Here is a 19,582-nt window from a genome sequence, read left to right as displayed (position 1 = left end):
TGAAAATATCATTTTTCCGGCGAAAAATAAAGTGCCTCTAATGCGCTGGTTCTACGCATATATCAGTCCCAGGGCATGCGCAGAGGCCGTTTAACGCGATAAATGAACGATTAGGCAAAGAATAATTTTCCCCCTAAAATTGAAAAAATGGTAAGCCTATAGCCCATGAAAATATAATTTTTCCGGCGCAAAATAAAGTACCTCAAAGGCACTCTTTCTGCGCATATATCAGTCCCAGGGCATGCGCAGAGGCCGTTTAACGCGATAAATGAACGATTGGGCAAAGAATAATTTTCCCCCTAAAACTGAAAAAATGGTAAGCCTATAGCCCATGAAAATATAATTTTTCCGGCGAAAAATAAAGTACCTCTAAGGCACTCGTTCTGCGCATATATCAGTCCCAGGGCATGCGCAGAGGCCGTTTAAAGCGATAAATGGACGATTAGGCAAAGAATAATTTACCCCTTAAAATTGAAAAAATGGTAAGCCTATAGCACATGAAAATATCATTTTTCCGGCGAAAAATAAAGTGCCTCTAAGGCGCTGGTTCTGCGCATATTTCAGTCCCAGGGCATGCGCAGAGGCCGTTTAGCGCGATAAATGAACGATTGGGCAAAGAATAATTTTCCCCCTAAAACTGAAAAAATGGTAAGCCTATAGCCCATGAAAATATCATTTTTCCGGCGAAAAATAAAGTGCCTCTAATGCACTGGTTCTACGCATATATCAGTCCCAGGGCATGCGCAGAGGCCGTTTAACGCGATAAATGAACGATTAGGCAAAGAATAATTTTCCCCCTAAAATTGAAAAAATGGTAAGCCTATAGCCCATGAAAATATAATTTTTCCGGCGAAAAATAAAGTGCCTCTAAGGCGCTGGTTCTGCGCATATTTCAGTCCCAGGGCATGCGCAGAGGCCGTTTAGCGCGATAAATGAACGATTGGGCAAAGAATAATTTTCCCCCTAAAACTGAAAAAATGGTAAGCCTATAGCCCATGAAAATATCATTTTTCCGGCGAAAAATAAAGTGCCTCTAAGGCGCTGGTTCTGCGCATATATCAGTCCCAGGGCATGCGCAGAGGCCGTTTAATGCGATAAATGAACGATTGGGCAAAAAATAATTTTCCCCCTAAAATTGAAAAAATGGCAAGCCTATAGCCCATGAAAATATCATTTTTCCGTCGAAAAATAAAGTGCCTCTAAGGCGCTGGTTCTGCGCATATATCAGTCCCAGGGCATGCGCAGAGGCCGTTTAATGCGATAAATGAACGATTGGGCAAAGAATAATTTTCCCCCTAAAATTGAAAAAATGGTAAGCCCATGAAAATATAATTTTTCCGGCGAAAAATAAAGCACCTCTAAGGCACTCGTTCTGCGCATATATCAGTCCCAGGTCATGCGCAGAGGCAGTTTTGCGCGATAAATGAACGATTGGGCAAAGAATAATTTTCCCCCTAAAACTGAAAAAATGGTAAGCCTATAGCCCATGAAAATATCATTCTTCCGGCGAAAAATAAAGTGCCTCTAAGGCGCTGGTTCTGCGCATATATCAGTCCCAGGGCATGCGCAGAGGCCGTTTAATGCGATAAATGAACGATTGGGCAAAAAATAATTTTCCCCCTAAAATTGAAAAAATGGCAAGCCTATAGCCCATGAAAAAATCATTTTTCCGGCGAAAAATAAAGTACCTCTAAGGCACTCGTTCTGCGCATATATCAGTCCCAGGGCATGCGCAGAGGCCGTTTAATGCGATAAATGAACGATTGGGCAAAAAATAATTTACCCCTTAAAATTGAAAAAATGGTAAGCCTATAGCCCATGAAAATATCATTTTTCCGGCGAAAAATAAAGTGCCTCTAAGGCGCTGGTTCTGCGCATATATCAGTCCCATGGCATGCGCAGAGGCCGTTTAACGCGATAAATGAACGATTGGGCAAAGAATAATTTTCCCCCTAAAATTGAAAAAATGGTAAGCCTATAGCCCATGAAAATATAATTTTTCCGACGAAAAATAAAGTACCTCAAAGGCACTCGTTCTGCGCATATATCAGTCCCAGGGCATGCGCAGAGGCCGTTTAACGCGATAAATGGACGATTAGGCAAAAAATAATTTTCCCCCTAAAATTGAAAAAATGGCAAGCCTATAGCCCATGAAAAAATAATTTTTCCGGCGAAAAATAAAGTACCTCTAAGGCACTCGTTCTGCGCATATATCAGTCCCAGGGCATGCGCAGAGGCCGTTTTGCGCGATAAATGAACGATTGGGCAAAGAATAATTTTCCCCCTAAAACTGAAAAAATGGTAAGCCTATAGCCCATGAAAATATCATTCTTCCGGCGAAAAATAAAGTGCCTCTAAGGCGCTGGTTCTGCGCATATATCAGTCCCAGGGCATGCGCAGAGGCCGTTTAATGCGATAAGTGAACGATTGGGCAAAAAATAATTTTCCCCCTAAAATTGAAAAAATGGCAAGCCTATAGCCCATGAAAATATCATTTTTCCGTCGAAAAATAAAGTGCCTCTAAGGCGCTCGTTCTGCGCATATATCAGTCCCAGGTCATGCGCAGAGGCCGTTTTGCGCGATAAATGAACGATTGGGCAAAGAATAATTTTCCCCCTAAAACTGAAAAAATGGTAAGCCTATAGCCCATGAAAATATCATTCTTCCGGCGAAAAATAAAGTGCCTCTAAGGCGCTGGTTCTGCGCATATATCAGTCCCAGGGCATGCGCAGAGGCCGTTTAATGCGATAAATGAACGATTGGGCAAAAAATAATTTTCCCCCTAAAATTGAAAAAATGGCAAGCCTATAGCCCATGAAAAAATCATTTTTCCGGCGAAAAATAAAGTACCTCTAAGGCACTCGTTCTGCGCATATATCAGTCCCAGGGCATGCGCAGAGGCCGTTTAACGCGATAAATGAACGATTGGGCAAAGAATAATTTTCCCCCTAAAACTGAAAAAATGGTAAGCCTATAGCCCATGAAAATATAATTTTTCCGGCGAAAAATAAAGTACCTCTAAGGCACTCGTTCTGCGCATATATCAGTCCCAGGGCATGCGCAGAGGCCGTTTAAAGCGATAAATGGACGATTAGGCAAAGAATAATTTACCCCTTAAAATTGAAAAAATGGTAAGCCTATAGCACATGAAAATATCATTTTTCCGGCGAAAAATAAAGTGCCTCTAAGGCGCTGGTTCTGCGCATATTTCAGTCCCAGGGCATGCGCAGAGGCCGTTTAGCGCGATAAATGAACGATTGGGCAAAGAATAATTTTCCCCCTAAAACTGAAAAAATGGTAAGCCTATAGCCCATGAAAATATCATTTTTCCGGCGAAAAATAAAGTGCCTCTAATGCACTGGTTCTACGCATATATCAGTCCCAGGGCATGCGCAGAGGCCGTTTAACGCGATAAATGAACGATTAGGCAAAGAATAATTTTCCCCCTAAAATTGAAAAAATGGTAAGCCTATAGCCCATGAAAATATAATTTTTCCGGCGAAAAATAAAGTGCCTCTAAGGCGCTGGTTCTGCGCATATTTCAGTCCCAGGGCATGCGCAGAGGCCGTTTAGCGCGATAAATGAACGATTGGGCAAAGAATAATTTTCCCCCTAAAACTGAAAAAATGGTAAGCCTATAGCCCATGAAAATATCATTTTTCCGGCGAAAAATAAAGTGCCTCTAAGGCGCTGGTTCTGCGCATATATCAGTCCCAGGGCATGCGCAGAGGCCGTTTAATGCGATAAATGAACGATTGGGCAAAAAATAATTTTCCCCCTAAAATTGAAAAAATGGCAAGCCTATAGCCCATGAAAATATCATTTTTCCGTCGAAAAATAAAGTGCCTCTAAGGCGCTGGTTCTGCGCATATATCAGTCCCAGGGCATGCGCAGAGGCCGTTTAATGCGATAAATGAACGATTGGGCAAAGAATAATTTTCCCCCTAAAATTGAAAAAATGGTAAGCCCATGAAAATATAATTTTTCCGGCGAAAAATAAAGCACCTCTAAGGCACTCGTTCTGCGCATATATCAGTCCCAGGTCATGCGCAGAGGCAGTTTTGCGCGATAAATGAACGATTGGGCAAAGAATAATTTTCCCCCTAAAACTGAAAAAATGGTAAGCCTATAGCCCATGAAAATATCATTCTTCCGGCGAAAAATAAAGTGCCTCTAAGGCGCTGGTTCTGCGCATATATCAGTCCCAGGGCATGCGCAGAGGCCGTTTAATGCGATAAATGAACGATTGGGCAAAAAATAATTTTCCCCCTAAAATTGAAAAAATGGCAAGCCTATAGCCCATGAAAAAATCATTTTTCCGGCGAAAAATAAAGTACCTCTAAGGCACTCGTTCTGCGCATATATCAGTCCCAGGGCATGCGCAGAGGCCGTTTAATGCGATAAATGAACGATTGGGCAAAAAATAATTTACCCCTTAAAATTGAAAAAATGGTAAGCCTATAGCCCATGAAAATATCATTTTTCCGGCGAAAAATAAAGTGCCTCTAAGGCGCTGGTTCTGCGCATATATCAGTCCCATGGCATGCGCAGAGGCCGTTTAACGCGATAAATGAACGATTGGGCAAAGAATAATTTTCCCCCTAAAATTGAAAAAATGGTAAGCCTATAGCCCATGAAAATATAATTTTTCCGACGAAAAATAAAGTACCTCAAAGGCACTCGTTCTGCGCATATATCAGTCCCAGGGCATGCGCAGAGGCCGTTTAACGCGATAAATGGACGATTAGGCAAAAAATAATTTTCCCCCTAAAATTGAAAAAATGGCAAGCCTATAGCCCATGAAAAAATAATTTTTCCGGCGAAAAATAAAGTACCTCTAAGGCACTCGTTCTGCGCATATATCAGTCCCAGGGCATGCGCAGAGGCCGTTTTGCGCGATAAATGAACGATTGGGCAAAGAATAATTTTCCCCCTAAAACTGAAAAAATGGTAAGCCTATAGCCCATGAAAATATCATTCTTCCGGCGAAAAATAAAGTGCCTCTAAGGCGCTGGTTCTGCGCATATATCAGTCCCAGGGCATGCGCAGAGGCCGTTTAATGCGATAAGTGAACGATTGGGCAAAAAATAATTTTCCCCCTAAAATTGAAAAAATGGCAAGCCTATAGCCCATGAAAATATCATTTTTCCGTCGAAAAATAAAGTGCCTCTAAGGCGCTCGTTCTGCGCATATATCAGTCCCAGGTCATGCGCAGAGGCCGTTTTGCGCGATAAATGAACGATTGGGCAAAGAATAATTTTCCCCCTAAAACTGAAAAAATGGTAAGCCTATAGCCCATGAAAATATCATTCTTCCGGCGAAAAATAAAGTGCCTCTAAGGCGCTGGTTCTGCGCATATATCAGTCCCAGGGCATGCGCAGAGGCCGTTTAATGCGATAAATGAACGATTGGGCAAAAAATAATTTTCCCCCTAAAATTGAAAAAATGGCAAGCCTATAGCCCATGAAAAAATCATTTTTCCGGCGAAAAATAAAGTACCTCTAAGGCACTCGTTCTGCGCATATATCAGTCCCAGGGCATGCGCAGAGGCCGTTTAATGCGATAAATGAACGATTGGGCAAAAAATAATTTACCCCTTAAAATTGAAAAAATGGTAAGCCTATAGCCCATGAAAATATCATTTTTCCGGCGAAAAATAAAGTGCCTCTAAGGCGCTGGTTCTGCGCATATATCAGTCCCAGGGCATGCGCAGAGGCCGTTTAACGCGATAAATGAACGATTGGGCAAAGAATAATTTTCCCCCTAAAACTGAAAAAATGGTAAGCCTATAGCCCATGAAAATATAATTTTTCCGGCGAAAAATAAAGTGCCTCTAAGGCGCTGGTTCTGCGCATATTCCAGTCCCAGGGCATGCGCAGAGGCCGTTTAGCGCGATAAATGAACGATTGGGCAAAGAATAATTTTCCCCCTAAAACTGAAAAAATGGTAAGCCTATAGCCCATGAAAATATCATTCTTCCGGCAAAAAATAAAGTGCCTCTAAGGCGCTGGTTTTGCGCATATATCAGTCCCAGGGCATGCGCAGAGGCCGTTTAACGCGATAAATGGACGATTAGGCAAAGAATAATTTTCCCCCTAAAATTAAAAAAATGGTAAGCTTATAGCCCATGAAAATATCATTTTTCCGGCGAAAAATAAAGTGCCTCTAAGGCGCTGGTTCTGCGCATATATCAGTCCCATGGCATGCGCAGAGGCCGTTTAACGCGATAAATGAACGATTGGGCAAAGAATAATTTTCCCCCTAAAATTGAAAAAATGGTAAGCCTATAGCCCATGAAAATATAATTTTTCCGACGAAAAATAAAGTACCTCAAAGGCACTCGTTCTGCGCATATATCAGTCCCAGGGCATGCGCAGAGGCCGTTTAACGCGATAAATGGACGATTAGGCAAAAAATAATTTTCCCCCTAAAATTGAAAAAATGGCAAGCCTATAGCCCATGAAAAAATAATTTTTCCGGCGAAAAATAAAGTACCTCTAAGGCACTCGTTCTGCGCATATATCAGTCCCAGGGCATGCGCAGAGGCCGTTTTGCGCGATAAATGAACGATTGGGCAAAGAATAATTTTCCCCCTAAAACTGAAAAAATGATAAGCCTATAGCCCATGAAAATATCATTCTTCCGGCGAAAAATAAAGTGCCTCTAAGGCGCTGGTTCTGCGCATATATCAGTCCCAGGGCATGCGCAAAGGCCGTTTAATGCGATAAATGAACGATTGGGCAAAAAATAATTTTCCCCCTAAAATTGAAAAAATGGCAAGCCTATAGCCCATGAAAAAATCATTTTTCCGGCGAAAAATAAAGTTCCTCTAAGGCACTCGTTCTGCGCATATATCAGTCCCAGGGCATGCGCAGAGGCCGTTTAACGCGATAAATGGACGATTAGGCAAAAAATAATTTTCCCCCTAAAATTGAAAAAATGGCAAGCCTATAGCCCATGAAAATATCATTTTTCCGGCGAAAAATAAAGTGCCTCTAAGGCGCTGGTTCTGCGCATATATCAGTCCCAGGGCATGCGCAGAGGCCGTTTAATGCGATAAATGAACGATTGGGCAAAAAATAATTTTCCCCCTAAAATTGAAAAAATGGCAAGCCTATAGCCCATGAAAAAATCATTTTTCCGGCGAAAAATAAAGTTCCTCTAAGGCACTCGTTCTGCGCATATATCAGTCCCAGGGCATGCGCAGAGGCCGTTTAACGCGATAAATGGACGATTAGGCAAAAAATAATTTACCCCTTAAAATTGAAAAAATGGTAAGCCTATAGCCCATGAAAATATCATTTTTCCGGCGAAAAATAAAGTGCCTCTAAGGCGCTGGTTCTGCGCATATATCAGTCCCAGGGCATGCGCAGAGGCCGTTTTATGCGATAAATGAACGATTGGGCAAAAAATAATTTACCCCTTAAAATTGAAAAAATGGTAAGCCTATAGCCCATGAAAATATCATTTTTCCGGCGAAAAATAAAGTGCCTCTAAGGCGCTGGTTCTGCGCATATATCAGTCCCAGGGCATGCGCAGAGGCCGTTTAACGCGATAAATGAACGATTGGGCAAAGAATAATTTTCCCCCTAAAATTGAAAAAATGGTAAGCCTATAGCCCATGAAAATATAATTTTTCCGGCGAAAAATAAAGTACCTCAAAGGCACTCGTTCTGCGCATATATCAGTCCCAGGGCATGCGCAGAGGCCGTTTAACGCGATAAATGGACGATTAGGCAAAGAATAATTTTCCCCCTAAAATTGAAAAAATGGTAAGCCTATAGCCCATGAAAATATCATTTTTCCGGCGAAAACTAAAGTGCCTCTAAGGCGCTGGTTCTGCGCATATATCAGTCCCAGGGAATGCGCAGAGGCCGTTTAATGCGATAAATGAACGATTGGGCAAAAAATAATTTACCCCTTAAAATTGAAAAAATGGTAAGCCTATAGCCCATGAAAATATCATTTTTCCGGCGAAAAATAAAGTGACTCTAAGGCGCTGGTTCTATGCATAAATCAGTCCCAGGGCATGCGCAGAGGCCGTTTAACGCGATAAATGGACGATTGGGCAAAAAATAATTTACCCCTTAAAATTGAAAAATGGTAAGCCTATAGCCCATGAAAATATCATTTTTCCGGCGAAAAATAAAGTGCCTCTAATGCGCTGGTTCTACGCATAAATCAGTCCCAGGGCATGCGCAGAGGCCGTTTAACGCGATAAATGGACGATTAGGCAAAGAATAATTTTCCCCCTAAAATTGAAAAAATGGTAAGCCTATAGCCCATGAAAATATCCTTTTTCCGGCGAAAAATAAAGTGCCTCGAAGGCGCTGGTTCTGCGCATATATCAGTCCCAGGGCATGCGCAGAGGCCGTTTAACGCGATAAATGAACGATTGGGCAAAGAATAATTTTCCCCCTAAAACTGAAAAAATGGTAAGCCTATAGCCCATGAAAATATAATTTTTCCGCCGAAAAATAAAGTACCTCTAAGGCACTCGTTCTGCGCATATATCAGTCCCAGGGCATGCGCAGAGGCCGTTTAACGCGATAAATGGACGATTAGGCAAAGAATAATTTACCCCTTAAAATTGAAAAAATGGTAAGCCTATAGGCCATGAAAATATCCTTTTTCCGGCGAAAAATAAAGTGCCTATAAGGCGCTGGTTCTGCGCATATATCAGTCCCAGGGCATGCGCAGAGGCCGTTTAATGCGATAAATGAACGATTGGGCAAAAAATAATTTACCCCTTAAAATTGAAAAAATGGTAAGCCTATAGCCGATGAAAATATAATTTTTCCGGCGAAAAATAAAGTACCTCTAAGGCACTCGTTCTGCGCATATATCAGTCTCAGGGCATGCGCAGAGGCCGTTTAACGCGATAAATGGACGATTAGGCAAAGAATAATTTTCACCCTAAAATTGAAAAAATGGTAAGCCTAAGCCCATGAAAATATCATTTTTCCGGCGAAAAATAAAGTGCCTCTAAGGCGCTGGTTCTGCGCATATATCAGTCCCAGGGCATGTGCAGAGGCCGTTTAATGCGATAAATGAACGATTGGGCAAAAAATAATTTACCCCTTAAAATTGAAAAAATGGTAAGCCTATAGCCCATGAAAATATCATTTTTCCGGCGAAAAACAAAGTGCCTCTAACGCGCTGGTTCTACGCATAAATCAGTCCCAGGGCATGCGCTGAGGCCGTTTAACGCGATAAATGGACGATTAGGCAAAGAATAATTTTCCCCTTAAAATTGAAAAAATGGTAAGCCTATAGCCCATGAAAATATCCTTTTTCCGGCGAAAAATAAAGTACCTCTAAGGCACTCGTTCTGCGCATATATCAGTACCAGGTCATGCGCAGAGGCCGTTTTGCGCGATAAATGAACGATTGGGCAAAGAATAATTTTCCCCCTAAAACTGAAAAAATGGTAAGCCTATAGCCCATGAAAATATCATTCTTCCGGCGAAAAATAAAGTGCCTCTAAGGCGCTGGTTCTGCGCATATATCAGTCCCAGGGCATGCGCAGAGGCCGTTTAATGCGATAAATGAACGATTGGGCAAAAAATAATTTTCCCCCTAAAATTGAAAAAATGGCAAGCCTATAGCCCATGAAAAAATCATTTTTCCGGCGAAAAATAAAGTTCCTCTAAGGCACTCGTTCTGCGCATATATCAGTCCCAGGGCATGCGCAGAGGCCGTTTAACGCGATAAATGGACGATTAGGCAAAAAATAATTTTCCCCCTAAAATTGAAAAAATGGCAAGCCTATAGCCCATGAAAATATCATTTTTCCGGCGAAAAATAAAGTGCCTCTAAGGCGCTGGTTCTGCGCATATATCAGTCCCAGGGCATGCGCAGAGGCCGTTTAATGCGATAAATGAACGATTGGGCAAAAAATAATTTACCCCTTAAAATTGAAAAAATGGTAAGCCTATAGCCCATGAAAATATCATTTTCCGGCGAAATATAAAGTGCCTCTAAGGCGCTGGTTCTGCGCATATATCAGTCCCAGGGCATGCGCAGAGGCCGTTTAATGCGATAAATGAACGATTGGGCAAAAAATAATTTTCCCCCTAAAATTGAAAAACTGGTAAGCCTATAGCCCATGAAAATATCATCTTTCCGGCGAAAAATAAAGTGCCTCTAAGGCGCTGGTTGTACGCATAAATCAGTCCCAGGGCATGCGCAGAGGCCGTTTAACGCGATAAATGGACTATTAGGCAAAGAATAATTTTCCCCCTAAAATTGAAAAAATGGTAAGCCTATAGCCCATGAAAATATCCTTTTTCCGGCGAAAAATAAAGTGCCTCGAAGGCGCTGGTTCTGCGCATATATCAGTCCCAGGGCATGCGCAGAGGCCGTTTAACGCGATAAATGAACGATTGGGCAAAGAATAATTTTCCCCCTAAAATTGAAAAAATGGCAAGCCTATAGCCCATGAAAAAATCATTTTTCCGGCGAAAAATAAAGTTCCTCTAAGGCACTCGTTCTGCGCATATATCAGTCCCAGGGCATGCGCAGAGGCCGTTTAACGCGATAAATGGACGATTAGGCAAAAAATAATTTTCCCCCTAAAATTGAAAAAATGGCAAGCCTATAGCCCATGAAAATATCATTTTTCCGGCGAAAAATAAAGTTCCTCTAAGGCACTCGTTCTGCGCATATATGAGTCCCAGGGCATGCGCAGAGGCCGTTTAACGCGATAAATGAACGATTGGGCAAAGAATAATTTTCCCCCTAAAATTGAAAAACTGGTAAGCCTATAGCCCATGAAAATATCATTTTCCGGCGAAATATAAAGTGCCTCTAAGGCGCTGGTTCTGCGCATATATCAGTCCCAGGGCATGCGCAGAGGCCGTTTAATGCGATAAATGAACGATTGGGCAAAAAATAATTTACCCCTTAAAATTGAAAAAATGGTAAGCCTATAGCCCATGAAAATATCATCTTTCCGGCGAAAAATAAAGTGCCTCTAAGGCGCTGGTTGTACGCATAAATCAGTCCCAGGGCATGCGCAGAGGCCGTTTAACGCGATAAATGGACTATTAGGCAAAGAATAATTTTCCCCCTAAAATTGAAAAAATGGTAAGCCTATAGCCCATGAAAATATCCTTTTTCCGGCGAAAAATAAAGTGCCTCGAAGGCGCTGGTTCTGCGCATATATCAGTCCCAGGGCATGCGCAGAGGCCGTTTAACGCGATAAATGAACGATTGGGCAAAGAATAATTTTCCCCCTAAAACTGAAAAAATGGTAAGCCTATAGCCCATGAAAATATAATTTTTCCGGCGAAAAATAAAGTACTTCTAAGGTACTCGTTCTGCGCATATATCAGTCCCAGGGCATGCGCAGAGGCCGTTTAACGCGATAAATGGACGATTAGGCAAAGAATAATTTTCCCCCTAAAATTGAAAAAATGGTAAGCCTATAGCCCATGAAAATATCATTTTTCCGGCGAAAAATAAAGTGCCTCTAAGGCGCTGGTTCTGCGCATATATCAGTCCCAGGGCATGCGCAGAGGCCGTTTAATGCGATAAATGAACGATTGGGCAAAAAATAATTTACCCATTAAAATTGAAAAAATGGTAAGCCTATAGCCCATGAAAATATCCTTTTTCCGTCGAAAAATAAAGTGCCTCTAAGGCGCTGGTTCTGCGCATATATCAGTCCCAGGGCATGCGCAGAGGCCGTTTAACGCGATAAATGAACGATTGGGCAAAGAATAATTTTCCCCCTAAAACTGAAAAAATGGTAAGCCTATATCCCATGAAAATATCATTTTTCCGGCGAAAAATAAAGTGCCTCTAAGGCGCTGGTTCTGCGCATATATCAGTCCCATGGCATGCGCAGAGGCCGTTTAACGCGATAAATGAACGATTGGGCAAAGAATAATTTTCCCCCTAAAATTGAAAAAATGGTAAGCCTATAGCCCATGAAAATATAATTTTTCCGGCGAAAAATAAAGTGCCTCGAAGGCGCTGGTTCTGCGCATATATCAGTCCCAGGGCATGCGCAGAGGCCGTTTAACGCGATAAATGAACGATTGGGCAAAGAATAATTTTCCCCCTAAAATTGAAAAAATGGTAAGCCTATAGCCCATGAAAATATAATTTTTCCGCCGAAAAATAAAGTACCTCTAAGGCGCTGGTTGTACGCATAAATCAGTCCCAGGGCATGCGCAGAGGCCGTTTAACGCGATAAATGGACTATTAGGCAAAGAATAATTTTCCCCCTAAAATTGAAAAAATGGTAAGCCTATAGGCCATGAAAATATCCTTTTTCCGGCGAAAAATAAAGTGCCTCTAAGGCGCTGGTTCTGCGCATATATCAGTCCCAGGGCATGCGCAGAGGCCGTTTAATGCGATAAATGAACGATTGGGCAAAAAATAATTTACCCCTTAAAATTGAAAAAATGGTAAGCCTATAGCCCATGAAAATATAATTTTTCCGTCGAAAAATAAAGTGCCTCTAAGGCGCTGGTTCTGCGCATATATCAGTCCCAGGGCATGCGCAGAGGCCGTTTAATGCGATAAATGAACGATTGGGCAAAAAATAATTTACCCCTTAAAATTGAAAAAATGGTAAGCCTATAGCCCATGAAAATATCCTTTTTCCGTCGAAAAATAAAGTGCCTCTAAGGCGCTGGTTCTGCGCATATATCAGTCCCAGGGCATGCGCAGAGGCCGTTTAACGCGATAAATGAACGATTGGGCAAAGAATAATTTTCCCCCTAAAACTGAAAAAATGGTAAGCCTATAGCCCACGAAAATATCATTTTTCCGGCGAAAAATAAAGTGCCTCTAAGGCGCTGGTTCTGCGCATATATCAGTCCCATGGCATGCGCAGAGGCCGTTTAACGCGATAAATGAACGATTGGGCAAAGAATAATTTTCCCCCTAAAATTGAAAAAATGGTAAGCCTATAGCCCATGAAAATATAATTTTTCCGGCGAAAAATAAAGTACCTCAAAGGCACTCGTTCTGCGCATATATCAGTCCCAGGGCATGCGCAGAGGCCGTTTAACGCGATAAATGGACGATTAGGCAAAGAATAATTTTCCCCCTAAAATTGAAAAAATGGTAGGCCTATAGCCCATGAAAATATCCTTTTTCCGGCGAAAACTAAAGTTCCTCTAAGGCGCTGGTTCTGCGCATATATCAGTCCCAGGGAATGCGCAGAGGCCGTTTAATGCGATAAATGAACGATTGGGCAAAAAATAATTTACCCCTTAAAATTGAAAAAATGGTAAGCCTATAGCCCATGAAAATATCATTTTTCCGGCGAAAAATAAAGTGACTCTAAGGCGCTGGTTCTATGCATAAATCAGTCCCAGGGCATGCGCAGAGGCCGTTTAACGCGATAAATGGACGATTGGGCAAAAAATAATTTACCCCTTAAAATTGAAAAAATGGTAAGCCTATAGCCCATGAAAATATCCTTTTTCCGGCGAAAAATAAAGTGCCTCTAATGCGCTGGTTCTACGCATAAATCAGTCCCAGGGCATGCGCAGAGGCCGTTTAACGCGATAAATGGACGATTAGGCAAAGAATAATTTTCCCCCTAAAATTGAAAAAATGGTAAGCCTATAGCCCATGAAAATATCCTTTTTCCGGCGAAAAATAAAGTGTCTCTAAGGCGCTGGTTCTGCGCATATATCAGTCAAAGGGCATGCGCAGAGGCCGTTTAACGCGATAAATGAACGATTGGGCAAAGAATAATTTACCCCTTAAAATTGAAAAAAAGGTAAGCCTATAGCCCATGAAAATATCATTTTTCCGGCGAAAAATAAAGTGCCTCTAATGCGCTGGTTCTACGCAAATATCAGACCCAGGGCATGCGCAGAGGCCGTTTAACGCGATAAATGAACGATTAGGCCAAGAATAATTTTTCCCCTAAAATTGAAAAAATGGTAAGCCTATAGCCCATGAAAATATAATTTTTCCGGCGAAAAATAAAGTACCTCAAAGGCACTCGTTCTGCGCATATATCAGTCCCAGGGCATGCGCAGAGGCCGTTTAATGCGATAAATGAACGATTGGGCAAAAAATAATTTTCCCCCTAAAATTGAAAAAATGGCGAGCCTATAGCCCATGAAAATATCATTTTTCCGGCGAAAAATAAAGTAACTCTAAGGCACTCGTTCTGCGCATATATCAGTCCCAGGGCATGCGCAGAGGCCGTTTAACGCGATAAATGAACGATTAGGCAAAGAATAATTTTCCCCCTAAATTTGAAAAAATGGCAAGCCTATAGCCCATGAAAATATCATTTTTCCTGCGAAAAATAATATGCCTCTAAGGCGCTGGTTCTGCGCATATATCAGTCCCAGGGCATGCGCAGAGGCCGTTTAATGCGATAAATGAACGATTGGGCAAAGAATATTTTACCCCTTAAAATTGAAAAAATGGTAAGGCCCATGAAAATATAATTTTTCCGGCGAAAAATAAAGTACCTCTAAGGCACTCGTTTGCGCATATATCAGTCCCAGGGCATGCGCAGAGGCCGTTTAACGCGATAAATGAATGATTAGGCAAAGAATAATTTTCCCCCTAAAATTGAAAGAATGGCAAGCCTATAGCCCATGAAAATATAATTTTTCCGGCGAAAAATAAAGTACCTCTAAGGCACTCGTTCTGCGCATATATCAGTTCCAGGGCATGCGCAGAGGCCGTTTAGCGCGGTAAATGAACGATTGGGCAAAGAATAATTTTCCCCCTAAATTTGAAAAAATGGCAAGCCTATAGCCCATGAAAATATCATTTTTCCTGCGAAAAATAAAGTGCCTCTAAGGCGCTGGTTCTGCGCATATATCAGTCCCAGGGCATGCGCAGAGGCCGTTTAACGGGATAAATGGACGATTAGGCAAAGAATAATTTTCCCCCTAAAATTAAAAAAATGGTAAGCCTATAGCCCATGAAAATATCATTTTTCCGGCGAAAAATAAAGTACCTCTAAGGCACTCGTTCTGCGCATATATCAGTCCCAGGGCATGCGCAGAGGCCGTTTAACGCGATAAATGAACGATTAGGCAAAGAATAATTTTCCCCCTAAAATTGAAAAAATGGTAAGCCTATAGCCCATGAAAATATCCTTTTTCCGGCGAAAAATAAAGTGCCTCTAAGGCGCTGGTTCTGCGCATATATCAGTCCCAGGGCATGCGCAGAGGCCGTTTAACGCGATAAATGAACGATTGGGCAAAGAATAATTTTCCCCCTAAAACTGAAAAAATGGTAAGCCTATAGCCCATGAAAATATAATTTTTCCGCCGAAAAATAAAGTACCTCTAAGGCACTCGTTCTGCGCATATATCAGTCCCAGGGCATGCGCAGAGGCCGTTTAACGCGATAAATGGACGATTAGGCAAAGAATAATTTACCCCTTAAAATTGAAAAAATGGTAAGCCTATAGGCCATGAAAATATCCTTTTTCCGGCGAAAAATAAAGTGCCTATAAGGCGCTGGTTCTGCGCATATATCAGTCCCAGGGCATGCGCAGAGGCCGTTTAATGCGATAAATGAACGATTGGGCAAAAAATAATTTACCCCTTAAAATTGAAAAAATGGTAAGCCTATAGCCCATGAAAATATAATTTTTCCGGCGAAAAATAAAGTACCTCTAAGGCACTCGTTCTGCGCATATATCAGTCTCAGGGCATGCGCAGAGGCCGTTTAACGCGATAAATGGACGATTAGGCAAAGAATAATTTTCACCCTAAAATTGAAAAAATGGTAAGCCTATAGCCCATGAAAATATCATTTTTCCGGCGAAAAACAAAGTGCCTCTAAGGCGCTGGTTCTACGCATAAATCAGTCCCAGGGCATGCGCAGAGGCCGTTTAACGCGATAAATGGACGATTAGGCAAAGAATAATTTTCCCCTTAAAATTGAAAAAATGGTAAGCCTATAGCCCATGAAAATATCCTTTTTCCGGCGAAAAATAAAGTACCTCTAAGGCACTCGTTCTGCGCATATATCAGTACCAGGTCATGCGCAGAGGCCGTTTTGCGCGATAAATGAACGATTGGGCAAAGAATAATTTTCCCCCTAAAACTGAAAAAATGGTAAGCCTATAGCCCATGAAAATATCATTCTTCCGGCGAAAAATAAAGTGCCTCTAAGGCGCTGGTTCTGCGCATATATCAGTCCCAGGGCATGCGCAGAGGCCGTTTAATGCGATAAATGAACGATTGGGCAAAAAATAATTTTCCCCCTAAAATTGAAAAAATGGCAAGCCTATAGCCCATGAAAAAATCATTTTTCCGGCGAAAAATAAAGTTCCTCTAAGGCACTCGTTCTGCGCATATATCAGTCCCAGGGCATGCGCAGAGGCCGTTTAACGCGATAAATGGACGATTAGGCAAAAAATAATTTTCCCCCTAAAATTGAAAAAATGGCAAGCCTATAGCCCATGAAAATATCATTTTTCCGGCGAAAAATAAAGTGCCTCTAAGGCGCTGGTTCTGCGCATATATCAGTCCCATGGCATGCGCAGAGGCCGTTTAACGCGATAAATGGACGATTAGTCAAAGAATAATTTACCCCTTAAAATTGAAAAAATGGTAAGCCTATAGCCCATGAAAATATCCTTTTTCCGGCGAAAAATAAAGTGCCTCTAAGGCGCTGGTTCTGCGCATATATCAGTCAAAGGGCATGCGCAGAGGCCGTTTAACGCGATAAATGAACGATTGGGCAAAGAATAATTTACCCCTTAAAATTGAAAAAATGGTAAGCCTATAGCCCATGAAAATATCATTTTCCGGCGAAATATAAAGTGCCTCTAAGGCGCTGGTTCTGCGCATATATCAGTCCCAGGGCATGCGCAGAGGCCGTTTAATGCGATAAATGAACGATTGGGCAAAAAATAATTTACCCCTTAAAATTGAAAAAATGGTAAGCCTATAGCCCATGAAAATATCATCCTTCCGGCGAAAAATAAAGTGCCTCTAAGGCGCTGGTTGTACGCATAAATCAGTCCCAGGGCATGCGCAGAGGCCGTTTAACGCGATAAATGGACTATTAGGCAAAGAATAATTTTCCCCCTAAAATTGAAAAAATGGTAAGCCTATAGCCCATGAAAATATCCTTTTTCCGGCGAAAAATAAAGTGCCTCGAAGGCGCTGGTTCTGCGCATATATCAGTCCCAGGGCATGCGCAGAGGCCGTTTAACGCGATAAATGAACGATTGGGCAAAGAATAATTTTCCCCCTAAAACTGAAAAAATGGTGAGCCTATAGCCCATGAAAATATAATTTTTCCGGCGAAAAATAAAGTACCTCTAAGGCACTCGTTCTGCGCATATATCAGTCCCAGGGCATGCGCAGAGGCCGTTTAACGCGATAAATGGACGATTAGGCAAAGAATAATTTTCCCCCTAAAATTGAAAAAATGGTAAGCCTATAGCCCATGAAAATATCATTTTTCCGGCGAAAAATAAAGTGCCTCTAAGGCGCTGGTTCTGCGCATATATCAGTCCCAGGGCATGCGCAGAGGCCGTTTAATGCGATAAATGAACGATTGGGCAAAAAATAATTTACCCCTTAAAATTGAAAAAATGGTAAGCCTATAGCCCATGAAAATATCCTTTTTCCGTCGAAAAATAAAGTGCCTCTAAGGCGCTGGTTCTGCGCATATATCAGTCCCAGGGCATGCGCAGAGGCCGTTTAACGCGATAAATGAACGATTGGGCAAAGAATAATTTTCCCCCTAAAACTGAAAAAATGGTAAGCCTATATCCCATGAAAATATCATTTTTCCGGCGAAAAATAAAGTGCCTCTAAGGCCCTGGTTCTGCGCTTATATCAGTCCCATGGCATGCGCAGAGGCCGTTTAACGCGATAAATGAACGATTGGGCAAAGAATAATTTTCCCCCTAAAACTGAAAAAATGGTAAGCCTATAGCCCATGAAAATATAATTTTTCCGGCGAAAAATAAAGTACCTCAAAGGCACTCGTTCTGCGCATATATCAGTCCCAGGGCATGCGCAGAGGCCGTTTAACGCGATAAATGGACGATTAGGCAAAGAATAATTTTCCCCCTAAAATTGAAAAAATGGTAAGCCTATAGCCCATGAAAATATAATTTTTCCGGCGAAAAATAAAGTACCTCAAAGGCACTCGTTCTGCGCATATATCAGTCCCAGGGCATGCGCAGAGGCCGTTTAACGCGATAAATGGACGATTAGGCAAAGAATAATTTTCCCCCTAAAATTGAAAAAATGGTAAGCCTATAGCCCATGAAAATATCATTTTTCCGGCGAAAACTAAAGTGCCTCTAAGGCGCTGGTTCTGCGCATATATCAGTCCCAGGGAATGCGCAGAGGCCGTTTAATGCGATAAATGAACGATTGGGCAAAAAATAATTTACCCCTTAAAATTGAAAAAATGGTAAGCCTATAGCCCATGAAAATATCATTTTTCCGGCGAAAAATAAAGTGACTCTAAGGCGCTGGTTCTATGCATAAATCAGTCCCAGGGCATGCGCAGAGGCCGTTTAACGCGATAAATGGACGATTGGGCAAAAAATAATTTACCCCTTAAAATTGAAAAAATGGTAAGCCTATAGCCCATGAAAATATCATTTTTCCGGCGAAAAATAAAGTGCCTCTAATGCGCTGGTTCTACGCATAAATCAGTCCCAGGGCATGCGCAGAGGCCGTTTAACGCGATAAATGGACGATTAGGCAAAGAATAATTTTCCCCCTAAAATTGAAAAAATGGTAAGCCTATAGCCCATGAAAATATCCTTTTTCCGGCGAAAAATAAAGTGCCTCGAAGGCGCTGGTTCTGCGCATATATCAGTCCCAGGGCATGCGCAGAGGCCGTTTAACGCGATAAATGAACGATAGGGCAAAGAATAATTTTCCCCCTAAAACTGAAAAAATGGTAAGCCTATAGCCCATGAAAATATAATTTTTCCGCCGAAAAATAAAGTACCTCTAAGGCGCTGGTTGTACGCATAAATCAGTCCCAGGGCATGCGCAGAGGCCGTTTAACGCGATAAATGGACTATTAGGCAAAGAATAATTTTCCCCCTAAAATTGAAAAAATGGTAAGCCTATAGGCCATGAAAATATCCTTTTTCCGGCGAAAAATAACGTGCCTCTAAGGCGCTGGTTCTGCGCATATATCAGTCCCAGGGCATGCGCAGAGGCCGTTTAATGCGATAAATGAACGATTGGGCAAAAAATAATTTACCCCTTAAAACTGAAAAAATGGTAAGCCTATAGCCCATGAAAATATAATTTTTCCGTCGAAAAATAAAGTGCCTCTAAGGCGCTGGTTCTGCGCATATATCAGTCCCAGGGCATGCGCAGAGGCCGTTTAATGCGATAAATGAACGATTGGGCAAAAAATAATTTACCCCTTAAAATTGAAAAAATGGTAAGCCTATAGCCCATGAAAATATCCTTTTTCCGTCGAAAAATAAAGTGCCTCTAAGGCGCTGGTTCTGCGCATATATCAGTCCCAGGGCATGCGCAGAGGCCGTTTAACGCGATAAATGAACGATTGGGCAAAGAATAATTTTCCCCCTAAAACTGAAAAAATGGTAAGCCTATAGCCCATGAAAATATCATTTTTCCGG

Source organism: Dermacentor variabilis, chromosome 9 (assembly GCF_050947875.1).
Source record: "Dermacentor variabilis isolate Ectoservices chromosome 9, ASM5094787v1, whole genome shotgun sequence".
NCBI lineage: Eukaryota > Metazoa > Arthropoda > Arachnida > Ixodida > Ixodidae > Dermacentor > Dermacentor variabilis.
Note: the sequence above shows the minus strand (reverse complement) of the source record.